This window comes from Crocuta crocuta, unplaced genomic scaffold (assembly GCF_008692635.1).
Source record: "Crocuta crocuta isolate KB4526 unplaced genomic scaffold, BGI_CrCroc_1.0 scaffold371, whole genome shotgun sequence".
In the NCBI taxonomy this organism is placed as follows: Eukaryota; Metazoa; Chordata; class Mammalia; order Carnivora; family Hyaenidae; genus Crocuta; species Crocuta crocuta.
This window is the reverse complement of record NW_027530617.1, coordinates 882,805-901,939: the sequence shown is the minus strand read 5'-3', so window position 1 is coordinate 901,939 and position 19,135 is coordinate 882,805. Positions and strand designations below refer to the sequence as shown.

General features: G+C 40.3%; 1 long non-coding RNA gene and 1 pseudogene across 1 annotated transcript; both read left to right on the top strand.

Annotated features, from left to right (window-relative positions):
- Positions 1-238: 238 nt before the first annotated feature.
- Positions 239-1,302, top strand: LOC144234730 (glyceraldehyde-3-phosphate dehydrogenase pseudogene; annotated as a pseudogene).
- Positions 1,303-3,551: 2,249 nt separating this feature from the next.
- Positions 3,552-6,150, top strand: LOC144234737 (uncharacterized). The gene is made up of 2 exons (XR_013336051.1): positions 3,552-3,848; positions 5,278-6,150. It is a non-coding gene; the product is annotated as an uncharacterized LOC144234737 (long non-coding RNA).
- The last annotated feature ends 12,985 nt before the right edge of the window (positions 6,151-19,135 follow it).

Below are 19,135 nucleotides of genomic sequence, written 5' to 3'. Positions count from 1 at the left end.
TCCTAAATAATATAATCCAAAAGATTTAAGTAATGACTTGCGGCAGTCAAGGTTATATATGGTAAAGCAAAAACTGGAAACCAGAATAATGTGGTTTTTAAGATCTTAGTCTTTTCACTAATCCACATCATCTCCAGAAAACAATTGCAAAGGAGATTTAAATAGACTCCCTACTTCTCTCCATTGGACAGAGAGCCACTTCTTTTCATGCAGTACCAACTGGGTCCCTGAGATAACAATGGTGAAGGTTAAAGCAAATGTATTTGGCCATAATGGGTGCCTAGTCATCAGTGCTGCTTTTAACTCTGAAAAACTGATGTCATCACCATCTATTATGGCTTCATTAACCTCAACTACATGTTCTACATATTTCAGTATGATGATTCTACCCTGGCAAATTCAATGCACAGTTAAGGCTGAGAACTGGAAATGTGTTATTGATGGAAAGCCCATCTCCATCTTGCAGGAGGAAGATCCCACTAACATCAAATGGGGTGATGCTCTTGCTGAATATGTTTCAGAGTTCACTGATGTCTTCACTACCATAGGAAAGGCTGGGGTTGCTTGAAGGGTGTAGCCAACAAGGTCATTACCTCTGTCGTTTTGCTAATGCCTCCGTGTTTATCATGGGTATGAACTATGAAAAGTATGACAACTCCCTCAAGGTTTATTGGCAATGCCTCTTGCATCACCAGCTGCTTCGCCCCTTTGGCCAAGGTTATCCATGACAACTTTCACATCATGGAGGGACTTATCACCATAATCCATGCCGTCACTGCCATCCAGAAGACCTTGGATTTCTGGGCAGCTGTGGTGTGATGGCTGAGAGGCTTCTATGGGCATCACTAAGGCTGTGGGCAAGGTCATCCCTGAACTGAATGGGAAGCTCATTGGTATGATCTCCCATATCCACACCCTCAATGTGCCAGTTGTGGATCTGATCTGCCTGAAGAAAGCTGTCAAATATGATGACATCAAGAGGGCTCCCTCTTGATGAAGCAGCCATCAGAGGGCCCCCTCAAGAGCACCCTGGGCTACACCGACCAGATTGTCTCCTGCAACTTTAACAGGGACAGCAACTCTTCCACCTTTGATGCTGGGGCTGGCATTGCTCCCTGTGACCACTTTGTCAAGTTCATTTCCTGGTACAACAATGAATTCAGCTACAGCATCTGGGTGGTAGACCTTGTGGTCCCATGTCCTACAAAGAATAAGAGCCCCCAGCCACAGGGAGAGGACAAGAGGAAGGGAGAAGCCCTCAGCTGCTGGAGAGTCTTTGCCCCAAGTCATCAATACATTTAGAGTCTCCTGGGCTAAAATCCATCCAAGAGCCCCTGAAGGAGGAGAGGGGCTTAAAGAGCCCTACCTTGTCATGTACCATCAATAAACTACACTTTACCTAGCGAGCGAGCAAGTGAGGGATAGGAGATTTAAATAATACATGAGAATTTGATTAGTAGAGTTTTAAGGTGACTTCCCAGACTACAATTACACATTTCTCAAAGGAAAGGGAGAAAACAAAATTTAGAGTACTGCATTAATTAAAAATAAGGATATGTTTTGCGTTTAAGGAGCTGTTGTTTTCAGTGAAGCCTCTATGTTGTACTTACTAGGAGTCCTGGTTCGGGAATAGGAGCAGGCATTGCAAACCGCTTACTAAGTTTCCTCTTCTCTTTCCTTACATTTTGCATATTCACAATTTGCTTATCTCTGGTCTTTTGGGAAATTAAAAGGAAGGAAAGCAAATCATACTTTTTATAACAAAAAGTTAACATGCTGATTATTTATTCACTTTTGAGAGACAGAGAGAGGACAGAGTGTGAGTGGCAGAGGGGCAGAGACAGAGGGAGACACAGAATCTGAGGGAGGCTCCAGGCTCTGAGCTGTCAGCACAGAGCCCTATGCAGGGCTCGAACCCACTGACTGCGAGATCATGACCTGAGCTGAAGTCGGACGCTCAACCCCTTAACCGACTGAGCCACCCAGGTGCCCCGTGATTATATATTTTTTAATGTCAATAAAAATATATATAAATATAATCAGCGTATAGCTACGTAAAAGTAGTAACAAAATCCTTTTTCAAATGTGTGGTTCATAGATGAAGAAAACACGCGGAACATCCCTAGAGCTTTCAATTGAGACTGTTTACTCTCTCTCTCTCTCTCTTTTTAAGTTTATTTATTTTGAGAGGGAGAATGGAGGAGGGAAAGAGAGAGGGAGAGAGAGAGAGGGAATCCCAAGCAGGCCCTGTTGTGTCCGTGTGGAGCCTGATGAGCTCCATCTCATAAGCCATGAGATCATGACCTGAACCGAAATCAGGAGTCCAATGCTCAACCGACTGAGCCACCCAGGTGCCCAAAACTATTTAGTCTTGACTCCCATTTCACCAACTATGGGATCCCAGACTTGTGTATATATGTGTTTACTTTTATTTTAAAAGTAATGTTCACTTGGGACACTTGGCTGGTTCAGTCAGAGTTGGCTCAGTCATTTGGGTTAAGTGCCCAACCGAGCCACCCAGGCATCCCCAGAGTTATTAATTTAAACATTACCTGCTTTAAGGTGACATCTGAAGGGTGTTGATGCCTTGACCTTTCCTACATAATGTGTACAATTACAACAAAACCATAAAAATCATAAGCAAACAGAAATATTCAGTTATTATAATGGGAAGCCTAGGCTACTGTTTTTTATTTATGTATTATGCCTACTATCTCAAATTACGAGAGGCAGGATTGGAATAAGAACATTAAGCTAAAATTCAGAGTGGAGGATGGCAATAGTATCATGAGAAAGGAGAATCAGCTTTGAACGATATTACGAGGAACACGTAGCATAGAGATTTATCAGGGAAGGAAAGACATGTATGAGAAATCAGAAAATCATGTTTCTGCTGGTAGTGAGTGATTGAGGAAACACAGCAAGTAGGATGGTTTTCTGAGACACAGGGAGCTTGGCTTTACTTTGTGAGATTCCCACACCTTCCCCTAATTTCTAAGTTGTGCTTTAAATACCTTCTGTTCCCCCTCATTTTGATCCAGCTGTTTAGCCCAAAGACCCAGAAGCATCTGAATACCGAGAAACTTATTCTGCCCCACCCCCCACCTCTGTAAGCCCCATCCCACCTCCGGGGCAAACGACTGAGGGTGCCTGCTTTCTAGTGGGCACAAAGTGAGGCTTTTCCTCCTCCTGGAGAGTCTTGCGGCCCAGGATCTAGTCTGTCTACTTCACCCGGGATTCCCAGTCCCCAGCACCAATGCGCCCACACTGGCCCTAATGGCAAGTGTCCCCAGTGCTAGGCGGGGGGAAAGGGGCAGACAAGTCAGGGTGAGGGCCTTGGAGAACTCACGGGGTTGACTTGGATGGCTTCGTCCCCCTTACAGCATAGGCACATGCTGCAGAGCCTCGGAGCGCCCCCTGGCAAGTGCCCTTCGTCCTCACCAGGACCGAGTACCTGAGGGGTACACCACGCGCCACCCCGGAGCCCCGCCCGCCCGTGTCACAATCCTCTCTGTCTCCCCCTGCGGGCTCCCCCCAGGGCCACTGGGGGATTAGGCCTGCTGGGTTACCACCGTGGCCCGCTCTGCAAGTAGCCTTGCTCAGACGAGCACACCATACAGGATCTCCCGTCTTTTTTTGGTCCTCAACTCTGCCCTCTTTCTATGGACTTCTAACTTGGTTCCATGGCCCTTCACTTCAGCCTGTCGTCAGGTGCTCGGTTCCACCTCCTCGTTCTAACATGGCTTCCCTTGGGTCTACTATCTGCCTCATCCCGGTCAACCACTGAGCTAAAGACGGGGAAATTTTGAGAATCGTCACAATTACCTAGACATCATCTCCAACTGAAAGTGGGTCTTCATCACTGCTCCCCACCTCTTTTATGTTTGCCTTGCTTTTTCTTTTTTGTACTCTTGCAGTGTTCCCTTCAAACTGTCTGTCCTCCGTTGAAATCTCTGAGCCCACTTTCCTCCAGTCAGCAGAAGCAGGGCAACTCTCCCTTCACACAGCGAGAGTGGCTAACGCTTCGATAGAGCCTCTGCTCAGCACTCTTAGATGAGTGCATATATATAAGTCATCGACTCCTTACCACAACCTGAGAGAGTAAGAGTAGGGTTACTGTCCTCTGGGAAATAAGGCGTTAGTAGGTTAAACACCTTGCCCAAGGTTAGGCACAGGGACTTAAATACAGAGTCTGCTTCCGGGGCCTGTGCTCTTTGATCACTGTGCTGTGCCGCCAGTTGCTTTTAAAAGCCCAGACGGGGGCTGCCTCAATTCCTTCCCACCTATAAGTCTGTAACCTTGTTTGTATCCACATTATCCTTTTTCCCTAGAACCCCATTAAATTGAGAAAGTTGTTGCCCTTCTTTTTGTCTCGAACAAATCTGTTCATTTTTGTTCCCATGCCATCTTTCTCTTAGAAGCCTCCTCAGAGACCTTGTTCTAGATTATTCCCTCTTCTTGTTAACCTCTCTATATTACCTGTTTTCTTTAAACAAGTAAATACAAGATGCTCAGATCATCCCCTATTTAAGCTAATAAACCCAAACCCTTTGCACGACAGCTATGTGTAACTATTGCCCACCCCCTCTATTTACAGTAAATAATCCTAAAAGCTGCTGGATGAGTGGGATTCCCATCTCCTCTTTATGTCCAGTGCAGTATTTGGCTTACTGCAACCTGCTACCCCCATTGGTACTTGTTTCAATCAAGGTAGATCTCTGGTGATCTTTCTACTGAATCCAATGGACATTTTCTATTACACGACATTTGCTTAGAGTGAAAAACCGCAGAGATTTCTCTTGGAAGAGTTAGGCTTAGGAAAATGAAATAATCTTACTCACCCATAGTGCTCAAAACCATCAACCACTCCCTTCCTGAAACTCTCCTCTCTGGGAAGAATACAGGTTAAAAAAAAAAACAATGTAATCTGGGTTATGATAACGATCCAGAAATGGACTCGAAATCCTGTGATTTCTCTAATATACCATGTTGCCTCAAGAACATATGTTTTGCGTACTTACCATTACATAACTCACTGGGTCCTGGGACTACAAAGATAAATAAACTCGATTGCTGCCCTCAAGGAAAGTCAGATAAACTAGCAACAATAAAAAAGTCAGTGTGTTGGGAGTAGTAATAAGGGCACATGTTCTGTTACTATGTTCATTTTGTGGCAGATCCTTCTTTTGATTAGTAGGGAGGAAATTCAGTGCAATCCCTTCAGGGTTTTGGTGCCTCTAATTATTGTAACCTCTTATTTCTACTCACTATTTCTAGTTCTGTCCTCATGGGCCTCATAAAATAAACTCATTCTCCTCTACATGATGATAAGGTTGGCGGAGAGGCCGAGATTGTCAGCGTCTACAGGCTCTGAGGAGGGAGCCCACAAATTGGGAATCAGACCTCTGAGGAGCGGAATATTGCCAGGCTGAACTGGTACCACTGGATGTTGGATTGGTGGGAGATCCTTCAGAGCTGGGGATCAGAGATCTCTTAGGAGACACTCTCTGGCAGGTGCTGTGAGACTTAAGGGTAAGCAATAAGGCCACCTCTGCGTATATAGAAAAGATGGACCCTGCAAGCAACTGTTGCTGGAGACCAAAGCTACTGGCAGTGAAGTGTCACTGCTGGGGTGACAGGGCAAGAGCTGAAAGACGAGAGGTTAATGCGGCACAGAGACCTTCGTGCCCCCAAATCACCTGCAGCCCTTCAATTACACGTCTTCGAGAATGGTTTCAAGTCTCCTCATTATCCAGGTTGATAATCTGTATTACGCTGCAGTCAGCCAATGTCCTGCACCAGACGCAGAGCTCGAAGTGTGGTATAAGGAAGAGTGGGAAGGCCAGTGCGTTAACTTCCCAAGCTTGGGCAGTGCATTTGCATAAAAATCACCTTTGCCGAAATGGATAAAATTTAACTATAAAATAAATCATGAAAACTCCTGAATACCAAATGCAAGCACAGGCAGTATTCCTCTTTGTTCACGTTCGATTGCTCTAGAGCTACAATTCTCAAAGTAAACTCCGGAAACTACCATTTCAAAGTGTTTATAATTTTATGTGAAAAATAAAACAAGTGAACAAGCCGCCCTTTCCTGTTTATCTTTTGATCTGAAACTATTTTACAAAGTAAACGGAAGAACTTTGCCTACTTTGTGTGCTTAGCGTTTTCTTATGACTTTGTTTTTTTATTTTTTTATTTAAAAAAATTTTTTTAATGTTTTATTTATTTCTAGAAGAGAGAGAGAAGACAGCGTGAGCAGGGGAGGGTCAGAGAGAGAGGGAGTCACAGACTGAAACAGGCTCCAGGCTCCGAGCTGGCAGTCAGCACAGAGCCCGACGCGGGGCTCGAACCCACGAACTGCGAGATCATGACCTAAGCGAAAGTCGGACGCTTAACCGACTAAGCCACCCAGGTGCCCTGTGACTGTTTTTTTAAAATAAAGTTTGAGGGAGCAAATCCTTTTCAAGTCATAAGATTCTTTAAATACTGAAAATATGTCTTACGATTAAAGTCTGTTCCCTCTTCCTGAAAAAATGCAATTTTTTTTATTAAGTAAGGAGATGTGGAGAGGCTCACCCCTCTACCTTCTGGATCATTCTTTCTTTCAACAGAGATCTGCATCTGCTGAGTCCCTCTTTTATTCCAGGCTCTGTGCTTGTGCTGAAGTTTTTGTGCTGAGCAGGCAGATAGGAGTCCTCTGTGAATAAGGCCTCTTTCACAAATAGCCAGTGCAGGGCCAACTTCACGGTTGCAGGGACTGTGTAGTCACCCAGGGAGTCATGCTTCGAAAGATGAATGCTCTGTTCTTGCTGTCTTAAAACCCTTAATTTTGAAGCAGCTCTGCATTTTTCTCTGGCACCACGACCTGCACATTGTGTTAAGTGGTCTTAAACCTAGCTTCCAAAGGTTGTGAGAAATTGTCTATCTATCTGTCTGCCTGTCTGTACTGAGTTTATAACAGATTTTCTTTTTTCTGTACCTGGGCAATTAGATTGTGAAATCTAGGTTATAGACTCTAAGTTTGTCTATATAGTAAGTTACATCTTTTTAGATTCAACTTATTCCATCCTGTCAAGAACATTTATTCTTCTTCTCTATAGCACACCTTCGTGTCTTATGCCATGAACCTTGCTGCCATTCAATTAAACTTACTCCTTAGTTGTTTTACATTTGATCTGCATTTCAGCCTCCTTACCTTTGCTGACTCTGCACTTACCATGACTGCCCTGAAATTACTCCTCAGAGGGGCGCCCAGATGACTCAGTTGGTTAAGCATCCGACTTAGGCTCAGGTCATGATCTCACAGCTCCTGAGTTCTAGCCCTGCGTCAGGCTCTGTCCTGACTGCTCAAGCCTGAAGCCTGCTTCAGATTCTGTGTCTCCCTCTCTCTCTCTCTCTCTCATTCTGCCCCTTCCCTGCTCACACTCTGTCTCTCTCTCTCAAAAATGAATAAACTCTAAAACAATAAAATAAAATAAATAATATATCTCTAAATTGAATTTAAGATAAAAGAATTAAAAAAATATTCCTCAGAAAAGAGTAAGTTGCTTTATGCCAGAATCTTTATGAAGAGTCTGTAGTTCAGACCCCGTTTTCAATTCCTTTAGTTTGAAAAAAACACAGTTTTTCAGAAAAATGTCTAGGTTGGGAATGGACTTAATGAATGCCAGCATTGGATACGTATCAAGGTCACCTACATGAATTGGTAAAACATAAAGTAATTTAGTAATTATCTCTTTTAAAAGTCATTGTAAGCAAGTCTTCTAAAGATAACTTTAAAGATAAATTGAATAAATAAATGGCCATATTTTAGAAATCTTTAAGATATATTTACAGCACAAATGAACAGAACAAATGACTGTTCTAATGTTATGTGAAAGAGTACTTACTTAGGCTTTGGATAAATTTGCAGTAACATGTAACAGGATCAAACTAGAATTTAGAAAGGGATGTCTTTGAGGCACTGAGATGGAAATGAAAACTTAGTATCTTTAAAAACTGGTCAAAAAGTGGCTTTGGCAACGATTAAGACAGTGACATTTAAAATGCATGTAAAGAGGTTGAATAAAACTGTTTAATGAAATGTGGGTACAGAAATAAACAATATTTTAAAACTAATATATTCTTTATATAATGTGGTTTCAAATATGGATGTGTGAAAAAATTAAAAATTACAAGTAGACATTTGGCTATTATAGCTATATCTCTAAAAGTTTAAATAGTCAAGTTGACCAAAACAAATAAACAAACAACTTGGGTTTATTTGCCCTCCTAAAATGTCTTTCTCTTAATTGAAATAGTTTAATTTTTTAACAATCCTATATTGTGATTCAAAATGTTTGGAAAAGACTGTAAACACAATTTCTTTTCAGAAAGAACCCAGTCTTTTTTTTTTTTTTTTAATGTTTTATTTATTTCGGAGAGAGAGAGAGAGAAAGACTGCATGAGCAGGGGAGGGTCAGAGAGAGAGGCAGTTACAGAATCTGAAACAGGCTCCAGGCTCTGGGCTGGCAGTCAGCACAGAGCCCGACGTGGGGCTTGAACCCACGAACCATGAGATCATGACCTGAACCGAAGTCGGACACTTAACCGACTGAGCTACCCAGGCGCCCCAGAAAAAACCCAGTCTTAACTATTGGATTCAGACACACATACACACACACTCTGTCTCTTTTTCTATCTCTCTCTCTCTCTCTCCAAAGAATGGTGGTGTTAAAACATAAACTGAGGCATATTAAAAATTTTTAAATTTTGAGCAAGAATCGATTGGAATGGGACAGTGGTTAGGAAGTGGTTAGTGGGATTGCCAGCTCACAGGAGCAAGGGGGAAAGTCTTTTATAGAGAAAATGCAGAAGCAAAGAAGGAAATTATTTGATTGGTTATAGCTTAAAGCTTAGTTGGCAGTTTGTGATTGGCTGTTTTTAGAGTCCTGACTCTGTAACCTTGAGACATTTAGGGTTTAGATTTTGGTTTGCTTATGTAGGCCTCCGTGGCATGAGAGCCACGTGAGTCTCATGGCTTCCTTGTTTGATTAATTTAACAGAGTGTAAAATGTTTTCACCTCCCTCCAGTGTATGAGCAGACTTACCTTGCATTACATACAGTCAGCCTAGGGAAAAATGTAGGAGGCTGCCCTTCTTGGCTTGTCATCTATGCTCTGATTTATGCAAGTCTAGGTTATATGATCTTTAGTCCTTGCCTCCATTACCCTGAAAGGCAAATCTTTACACACAAGAGTAGGTGGATCTTCAGTGTTGTCTGGATGGAGTATCAACAGCCCAAAAAAGACTTGTCGTGCTAATGATGATCAGCTTTCACAGCAAAACTTAAAGGCTCTATTCCCTACCAAGGGGGATTTTCAGAAAGAGGCAGAAAAACCCCTTGTGGCCTAGTTTCTATCTGGAGAAATCTTCCAAAAGTGCTGATATTTTCATGATTCCTCCTAAAATGTTGTGAACTTAAAGATGACATATTAGTAGATTATTTATCTGCATTGGCAATTAATTTTCTGTTGGGAAAAACAACAGTGAATTTAAGAATCTTACATTAATTTTTAGGTAATCATCAAAGCAAAGATGAAATGTATGATTTATAACACACTTTATAATTGTTGAGTATTTAGCTTTAAACACTTTTTAAGGTTTATTCATTTCTGAGAGACAGAGTGCCACTTGGGTGGGGACAGAGAGGGAGACATAGAATCTGAAGCAGGCTTCAGGCTCTGAGCTGTCAGCACAGAGCCTGACAAGGTGCTTGAACCCACGAACTGCAAGATCATGACCTGAGGTGAAGTGGGACGCTTAACTGACTGAGCCACCCAGGTGCCCCTATTTAACTTTAAATCTGGATAGGACATGCCTTAAATGGTGATACTGGGTATATCTTTATTAGATAGAATGCATATCTAGGAATTGTCTATTAAAGGTAACTTGATGGTAGGGTCAGTAATGTTCAAGACTCATGGTCAGTTATATTGAGTCATAGCTCCCCATTACTCTCCATTTTCCTCTATGGTCACACTGTTCTATTTGCAGTTATGGGGACAAAAAATGAAAGTCTCATTTGAAGACTTCTTATTCAATTCTTTTTCTTTTTTTTGCAACTTTGGATTATTTAGGTTATACTTATTGAAAAAAGGCAAAAACAATTTATTTTCAGAGCAAAGATTAATTAAGAGTTAAGTTGTAGTGGTGGAGAGAGCTCCTCTAACAGTATATAAAAGTCTTAAAATTTCAAATGATAGAGAATGTTGGATGTCAGAGGTGAGTATGCTAAAACTGTCATCTTGTGTAATATGTATTCAAGTTCACAGGGATCACAAATCTCTTCTTCATGTATTCTCTAGTTTTGACTATCATATAATTTTCTGCATTAAGCTTCTATTTTGAGAACATACGAAAATACATAGTATAAAATTGGAGATTCAATTAGAACATAGATCTATTTGTTAAGCAAGAAGTATATAACCTTATTTAAGTTATGCTCATGTTGAAGAAATAGTTCTTGTGGACATCTGATTCCAGAAATGCCTGGGTGGCTCTGTAGGTTAAGCGTCTGACTTTGGCTCAGGTCATGATCTCACATTCTGTGAATTTGAGACCCATGTCGGGCTCTGTACTGGCAGCTCAGAGCCTGGAAGCTACTTCAGATTCCATGTCTCCCTCTCGGTCTGCCCCTCCCCCACTCATACTCTGTCTCTCTCTCAAAAATAAATAAAATGTTTAAAAAAAGGCATCTGATTCCATTTTACCTTCGATCTTTAATTGGTCTACCAAGACTGCTTTGGGTACTTAACAGCATAGAACTACATACGAATTGCTCTTGTAGTTCCTTATACAATCACAGGAATATTAAGATTGAATCAATATTTCATAGAAGATATTTGCCAGTTAGTAGGAACTAAAAAATCAGGGTGGGAAATGATCCTCACTTTGCAGTGACACACACAATGACTTTAGTTTTCTACAGGAGAAAAAAATGTAAATGCAGTGTTGTTTCTTAAGAACCATTTTCTTTCAAGTGCCTACTGTATGACAAATACAGATGTCAGTGATCATTATACTGATACACTAACTTAATCAATTTTCTTTGTCATAACGTTGAGTGACAGTGCTGTATTAAATAATAAGTCCTTTGGAAAACTTCCCATTCCTATCTTCATGTGTTAGAACTGACACAGCAAACAGATTATACTTTATTGAACATATACCATATTTGAAAAGTGCTATGCTGGGCACATAGATTTTCTTCAACAGTATGAAAGGTTTATATTTATATAGCTCATTTATAATAAGTTTCTAAATTTTACAGTGAGAAATCTCTCATTTCATATGGTATTCATTTCATTTGAACTCTGTAAACCTTGGGAGGAAAGTAAAGTGTGTATGAATCCATTTGTTTTATAATGGAATTTAAAAGCTCAGAGAACTTAGTAGAACTAATGAAGGTCATCCCATTCAACATTTGTTAAGCCAACATATATTTCTGGAATTTTGTAGTAGGTAGTAATCTTTTAGTTGTGACAACAGAAACATTTAGGAAGTGACAGACTGAAAGGTATTCTTTTTCAGTTTGCGTGACTGGGAAATACAGGAGGAAATTTCATTCAAATAATAATTATTCATTTCTATGAGCTTTGCTTCACTCTGTAAGTTGGCCTTTGTCTTGCTGCAAATAGATTTTTCTGCAGATAATGGGGACCTCTAGTAGATAATGGGGACCTCTAGCACCTCTTCCATTCTCTTAAGCTATCATCCTTTACAATTTGACCTACAGCCTAGGAGAAAGTCCTCATTACCCGCTTTTGGGGAAGGACTCTGATTGGCATATATTACCAGTTAAGAGGACATTTGAAATGCATAATTAAAAAAACTCAAGTTAAATCACATTAAATATGACTAAAGTTGCAAATTAATGGAGCATCTTTTTTTTAACTGAGAAATTTTAGCTTTCTTATTTTAGGTTGAATCTAATCAACACTTTAGAAAAAGTGACAAATTATTATTTCTTTCCTTGGACATTTTTATCCAGATACCAATATGGAAGATTTAAATTCATGGTTGTTTTCAGAGATACCCAGGCAGAAAGAAGCCCAGGGTGACAAATAGAAAAGTGTGGTATTCAGACTAGAAAAGTTAATAAAGGATATAAAGGGATCTTGACTGAAAACTAGAAAGTTCTTACAAGGAAACATATCAATTGAGATTAGAACATCCTTTAATAGTCTTTAAATAGTCATAATTATAGACAGTCTACATTTACCTAAATCTCATTAAGTAGCAGTGAAAACGGGGTAGAAGAAGCAGAGGTTTTAGTATAAAAATACCTTGGTTCAAATTTCTCTGTGTTCCATTTTGATATAGGATATATTAGATGCAGCTAAACTACGTCTCGGTTTTCCAGTGGGGCTAACGGGTAATATGATTTCTTAGAGTTGTAAAACTTAAGAAAGAATGTACTCAAGTGTGCTCAAGTATTATTTTACTTTCCTCTTTAACTAATGGGTGGGTAATTTCTCATGTGTCTAAAGGTTGCATGAGGATAGCAGAAGAGGAGCTGAGAATGGATTCCCAAGAGAATATATAGCTTCTTTTTAAAAAAATTTTAAATGTTTTATTTATTTCTGACAGAGAGAGACAGCATGAACAGGGGAGGGTCAGAGAGAGAGGGAGACACAGAATCCGAGACAGGCTCCAGGCTCTGAGCTGTCAGCACAGAGCCCGACGCGGGGCTCCGAATCCAGGAACCCTGAGATCATGACCGGAGCCAAAGTCAGAAGCCCAACCGACCTCTCCACCCAAGGCACCCCAATAGCTTCTTTCTCCATAAATAAAATACATAATAATTCTTTGGATTACTAGACTATTATGTGTAGGTCCTTTAGAATAATTCTTAGAATCAGGAGGTCTAGCTACTTTGCAATAATTTTTTTTCTAGGGTGAGTCGAGGTCTTGCACTTGTAGATAATTATGTACTGTCTCAGCAATTCTTCAGGGTGTTTGTTTTTAGACAAAAAGTCCAGAAGGTGGCGCCACAATCATAATTATACAGTAATTTGAAGGAGAGAGAAAACAAAAATTATCATATAGCCAGAAGATGGTGCTAGATGACCAATCTTTAAAAAAAAAAATTGTCTGCATTTAAAATAAGCAACTTAATTTTACTGAACTCCAGAATTTATAGTGAGGGTATTGTTGACACCATTGTTTGGGATTCTTCAGTAACTTCAGGAGCTCAATTTTAAACTTCCAATGTATTACTTTTACAATAAAAGAACCCTGACCAGGATATGAAAGGAAGAAATACTTTCCAACTCTACTTTTTATCACTCACAGCCTTTACAAAGAAAAGTTATATTTAAAATGTTTTCTGTCCCTCTATCAAATGTTTCATGATTACACTTTTTGAAAATATGTAAGCACTGTCTCCCTTTATATTCCTTGCTCTTTTCCCTTTATTTCTTCCTCTAAGATTCTCTCAAGAAGATGAGATAGTAAATTAAAAGATCTTCAAACCCAGAGATACACTTTCTGACGTGTCCAGATAAGAAGAAAGAATTGTGCAGGGGCGCCTGGGTCGCTCAGTCAGTTGGGCCTCTGACCTTGGCTCAGGTCATGATCTCCTGGTTCCTGAGTCTAAGCCCCTATCTGCCTCTGTGCTGACAGCTCAGGGCCTGGAGCCTGCTTTGGCTTCTGTGTCTCCTTCTCTCTCTGACCCTCCCTCACTCATGCTTTGTCTCTTTCTCTCTGTCTCTCTGTCTCTGTCTCTCTCTCATTCTTTCTCCCAAAGAAAAAAGAAATGTGTTGAAATGTTTCTTTTGCAAAACTTTGTGGACTTAAAAATCAGTTATTTATTTATTTATTTATTTATTTATTTATTTATTTATTTATTTATTGTGTTTTGTGGACTTTCAGAAACTACTGTTTAATTTTAGTGTCTTTGTATAGTCAGTATTCAAGTCTCTCATCCTTCAAAATAGTAGGAAATTAAAATTAAGCTGCTATGTAACTTTGTTTTATACTTTTGTATTAGCAAAAATTATTTTCTAAAAATTGTTGCTGGTTCATTTGGTATTCTAAACACTTCCCAGTTAAATGCCTCTTAAAGCGTCTATTTCTCACCAGCCACCCTAGCTCCGTCATCATCTAGACTTTGCTACTGGACCCTCACGATAGCCTGCCAGTGGTTGACTCTCCTTCCTTCTTGCTCTCCCTCCGTCTGTTTTCTCTCTCAGGATCAGAGCCATATTTTATAAATGCAAATTTGGTTATTTCACTCCTGTTCTTAAACCCTTCAATAACTTTCTGTGGCTTCTAAACACCCGGACAAGCCTTAACCACACCCAAAAGGCACTTCTCTAGGTGTATCTCTTACCAATCTTTCCAGTCATTTTCTATGCACTTGCTACACCACCTTCCTCAGATTCTCTGCTCCCTCCTCCTAGAAGTCTGGTACAAGTCTTCTTTCAGTCAGGCAAGCTGTTCTCCCAGGTCTCCATCTTCACCTACGTGTCTCAGACGTGTTCTTTGGATCAAACTAAAGCATCACCTTCTCCAGGAAGCCCGATCTATCACCGAGGTCTAGGCCACGGCTCTGTACTAGTGCTCACACAGCACTGAGTACCTCTCCTAATGGCACTCCCCTCTGTAACTGGACATGATCTATGGCAGACATATCGATCAATGTCTTTTTTGCCCTAATTCACATAAGCTTCATGAAGACAGAGCAGTGTTTGTTTTCTTACTATTGTATTCCCAGAGTAAGAGTGTCATACTTGACATGTGGGAAGCTCTCAATCAATTTTAGTAGATTGATAGAATGAATGATCAATGATAAAAATCAGAGGCTTCTGGAAAGTGTAACTAACTTGATGGGTCTGGAATATTTTCCGTTGGTGAGATGTTTACCCTTAAGAGAATGTCAAGATGCAGGTGATCGCTGTCTTCAGATATCTACAAGGCTGTCACGTGGAGGAGGGCCTCCAAAGAGCTGATCTTAAACCAACAGCTTACAGGAAGAATTAAATCCAAGATTTTAAAAACACACTCTCTGAATAGAATAAATTTTCGAGGTAGGTAAGGGACTACCTGCATTCTCAATTAGTAGTTCCTAGGTGGGGATAGAAAAGGGAATTATAAGGCCAGCAGGGCAGTTAGGTGGCTTTGGAAGTCCCTTTGAGTTTTGGGATTTTATGGAAGTATGATTTGTTATAAAAAAGATGTCTTTCTTTCCCATGCTCGTTTCATTCTGAGGCCAATGATGAATAGGGTGGGGATTAGAGTTCTCCTTAGAATTTTTGGTATTAAATTTCATTATGTTTAGGACTTTAAAGAATAGTGATTGCCTAGCATAATCTATACCATTAATTTCAGCTCAAACTCGTATTTCCAACCTCTCTTTGGGATACGCTTGAAACAAAATATACCTAGAACTTGTTTCAGATGTAGTACTTTCTCTGATAACTGAAATCATCTATTTGAAATTATATTTTTGATCTTTTACTGAATCACTGATAATTCTTACCAATAAATTATTTAGAATATTTTTGGATTTTTGGCTTTGTTCAGTTTGCTTTTAGGGGGTGGGACACATTCTGTACTTCAAGCATATTAATCGTCTTAATTTCATCTGTGAACATAAGTAGTTAATGAGCTCTTTGTACCATGAATCTATTTTCAGTCTACTAGAGGAAAAAGGTTCAAGATCTTTACACTTAATACACTAACTCGTTACTTTGTTGCCTACCCAGATTTTAGATCAAACTACAAACAAAAATATTAATGTATCCTCAGGCCTCATAACCTGTAAATTAAGTAGTTCTTAACATTTTTTTTTGGGTAGATGGCACATGAAACCTGTATTTAAGGAGTTTTGTTTCAGTCAGGTGAACTCCAGCTATACTAAGGTACACATGACCTCATTGTTTACATTAATGAAAATAAGGAAGCATTCTCAAAGTTGATCAATAGGATAAAGGTTAAATAAACTACATAAAGTGGGCCACATGCAGGCTTTTAAAAGAATGAGGTAGTATAACAAATACTGATATGGAAATATGTCCCTGATATATTGTTATGAGAAAATATCAAGTAGCAGAGATTACGTACAGTGTGGTCACATTAAAAAAAAAAAAAACTAATGTAGGTAAACGCATCAAAAGAGGTCACAAAGGTTTAGTCCAAATTGGTAGCAGTGGTTATCCCTGAGCAGAGGGATTGCATAATGGATGGTTAAAAAGATGAGAGGTCAGAAACTTCCATTTAAAAAAAATACTTTTTGTTTATTGAGAGAGAGAGAGAGAGAGAGAGCATGACCAGGGGGTGGCAGAGAGAGAGGGAGAGAGGGAATCTCAAGCAGGCTTCAGGCTGTTGGCATTGAGCCTGATGCGATGCTCTATCCCGTGAACCATGAGATCATGACCTGAGCTGAAATCAAGACCTTAATCAACTGAGCCACCCAGATATTCCCTCCTTTTTACATGTTTGATATACTTTATAAAGTGGATCCTATTTTTTCCCATATGCATTTACCTTTAAAAAAAAAAGAAAGAAAGAAACAAAGAAGGATGCAAAATAATATCATCTGATGTTAACTTTCTTCTGTAAGAACAAAGAGGAGGAAATGAATCATAGCCAAAGAGACATAGATGCTTTTCATTTCCAGTGTGCACTGGCAAAATTCAGAGTTGTGTTGGGAGAAGAATAATAATGAAATCCCACATAGAGATCAGAATATACAAACATACACTTCTGAGTCAGCCTTGCTTTTGTTTTTCCCAGCTTAAGAAGAAGCTCTAGACTTCTGAAAAGTCTCTTTCCTCCTAAACTTTAAGAAAATCTTTTTGTAAAGTTCATTTATTTATTTGGAGAGAGAGAGAACGAGCAGGTGAGGGGCAGAGAGAGAGGGAGAGAATCTGTCAGCATGGAACCCTATGTGGGGCTTGATCCCACGAACCGGGATATCATGACCTGAGCCCAAATCAAGAGTCAGACCCTTCACTGACTGAGCCACCCAGGCGCCCCATCCACCTAACATTTTTATGGGCCCAGGGGATTTCCTAGCACACCATCTCACTGTGTTTTGTCCTCTCAGATTGGACCCTGAAGTTTCCCTGCCCAGATGCTTTGCTGGGCATAGAGGAATATGGCAAGAATGTTAGAACCGTGTGCCCTGGCTTCTCTCCAGCTTGAGCAGATGAAAGGGAGACACAGACAGTGTAAATGCATACACCGAAGAACAAGCAAAGGGCATTTCTGGGAGTGGTAAAAAGGCCACTTAAGTGATAAATTTGCGTTGGAAAGGAATGGAATGAGATATACAAGAAATATTTTTGTTATACAAGATAGGTATGCTTACAGTCACAATAAAGTGAAATATAGGTGACTCGGTAGGGTTGTGTGCAGGAAACAGAAATAGGTATATTAATCAGAAAGGGATTTAATACAAGATATTCGGTACTTACACAGTTGTTGGAAGGGCTGAAAGAAGTTTCTGGGCCAGACTTTCTGGGCTGGTTTCCAGAATCATTCAGAGCTGATCTACAAGGGACACTCCCATCTCTGAAGCAGCCACTACTACATGCTGTCACAACTGCCCCCCACACTGGAGAAAGAGCAGCTAAAGCTGTGATCCAGAAGTTAGGGAATTAGACTAGGAAGTCACTTGGTGTTTTCTTGCCCACAGTGGTGGAGCAAGGACATGAGCGCAACCGCAGGAAAGTCTCACATTTTACATCACCAGGAACATCAGCCAAGAGAGGTCAGGGAACGGCCATCTCTTCATTCTGCCTTCCAGATCTCCCTCAAGTACTGGGGGCATATAATTTGCATCCAGAATGCTAGCTGCAAGAATACTGGGGGATCTAGATGATAGCTTTCCAGACCCTACGAATCGAAGAATAGAATGGGGGTTGACAGGCAAAGTGTCCTCCATACAAGAGAACTTCCAAGTAGGAAGAAAATCACTGAATGACCAGCCCGATAAAATAGCTGTTAATATTCTGTCACGTATCTATTATTTTTTCCATGTGTGTTAGTCTATCTGTTTATGTCTCTAACCAAATATCTGTTTCATCTATTCAGTTGGAAGTAGTTATTATTTTTCTAGCTTGTTCAGCAGACCTTCCTACCCTTCTTCAGTCTCCCTTTTTATTTTAGGAAAATCTGTCTCAATCCATTCACCTTTTACAGGCCAACAAACCTTATCACTTCCAACCTTGGTACTCCAAAGTCCAACTTATAGGTTATAGGAACCAAAAAGTTCATTTTTCCCCTAGTTACTATTCGTCTCAGTTTTTATCAGTGGTATCTGATATGTGACAACTCCTGGTGTGTCATATATACGATTCTAGACTAGGGCATACTTTGCAACCTGTGTTTTTCAGGTATAAATATGGGGCGAGACAAAGAGAGAGAAAGAGAGAGAAGAAAGAGATACAAAGGAGCAGGGAGAGAGAGAAAGGTTTATTATGAAGAACTTGCTCACATGATTATGGAAGCTGAGAATTTCCTAGATCTGTGATCTGTCGGCTATAGACTCAGGAGAATTGGTGGTATAATTCAGTCCCAGTCGGAAGTCCTCAGAACCAGGGGCCAATGGTTTAAATCCCAGTCTGAGGGCCAGCGAAGACAAAGTGAGATGTCCCAAACTCAAGCAGGCAGCAGGAAGCAAAAAGGAGTCAATTCCTTCTTCCTCTGCTTTTTGTTCTATTCAGATCCTTGATAGATGGGATGATGCCCATCCTCACTGAGGAGCCCGATCTACTTGCCTGAGGCCACTCATTGAAGTGCTCTCATCCCCTGAAAACACCCTCACAGACACATCCAGAAGTATGTTTGAGATATTTCTATTAGTTATTGGACTGAGGAAAATCTAGAACCTCAATGTAATGATATGAATTGCTTTATGAATATTGCCAATGGTAAGATGCAGCAGAAAAATATCACATATTTTCATTTTCTTGATGTACTTTCCCCCACTAGTTAAAGCAGCTTTCTCAACAATTAGTCCTCATGTTCCGGGGACTCTTAATAGTCGTTTACCTCTGCCCCTTTCTGTGCTCCTCACAGGACAAGATTCGCTTCCTCTTCTTTGTGGCTCTGTCCTCCTTCCCTTTTCCTCATGTTTGGCATT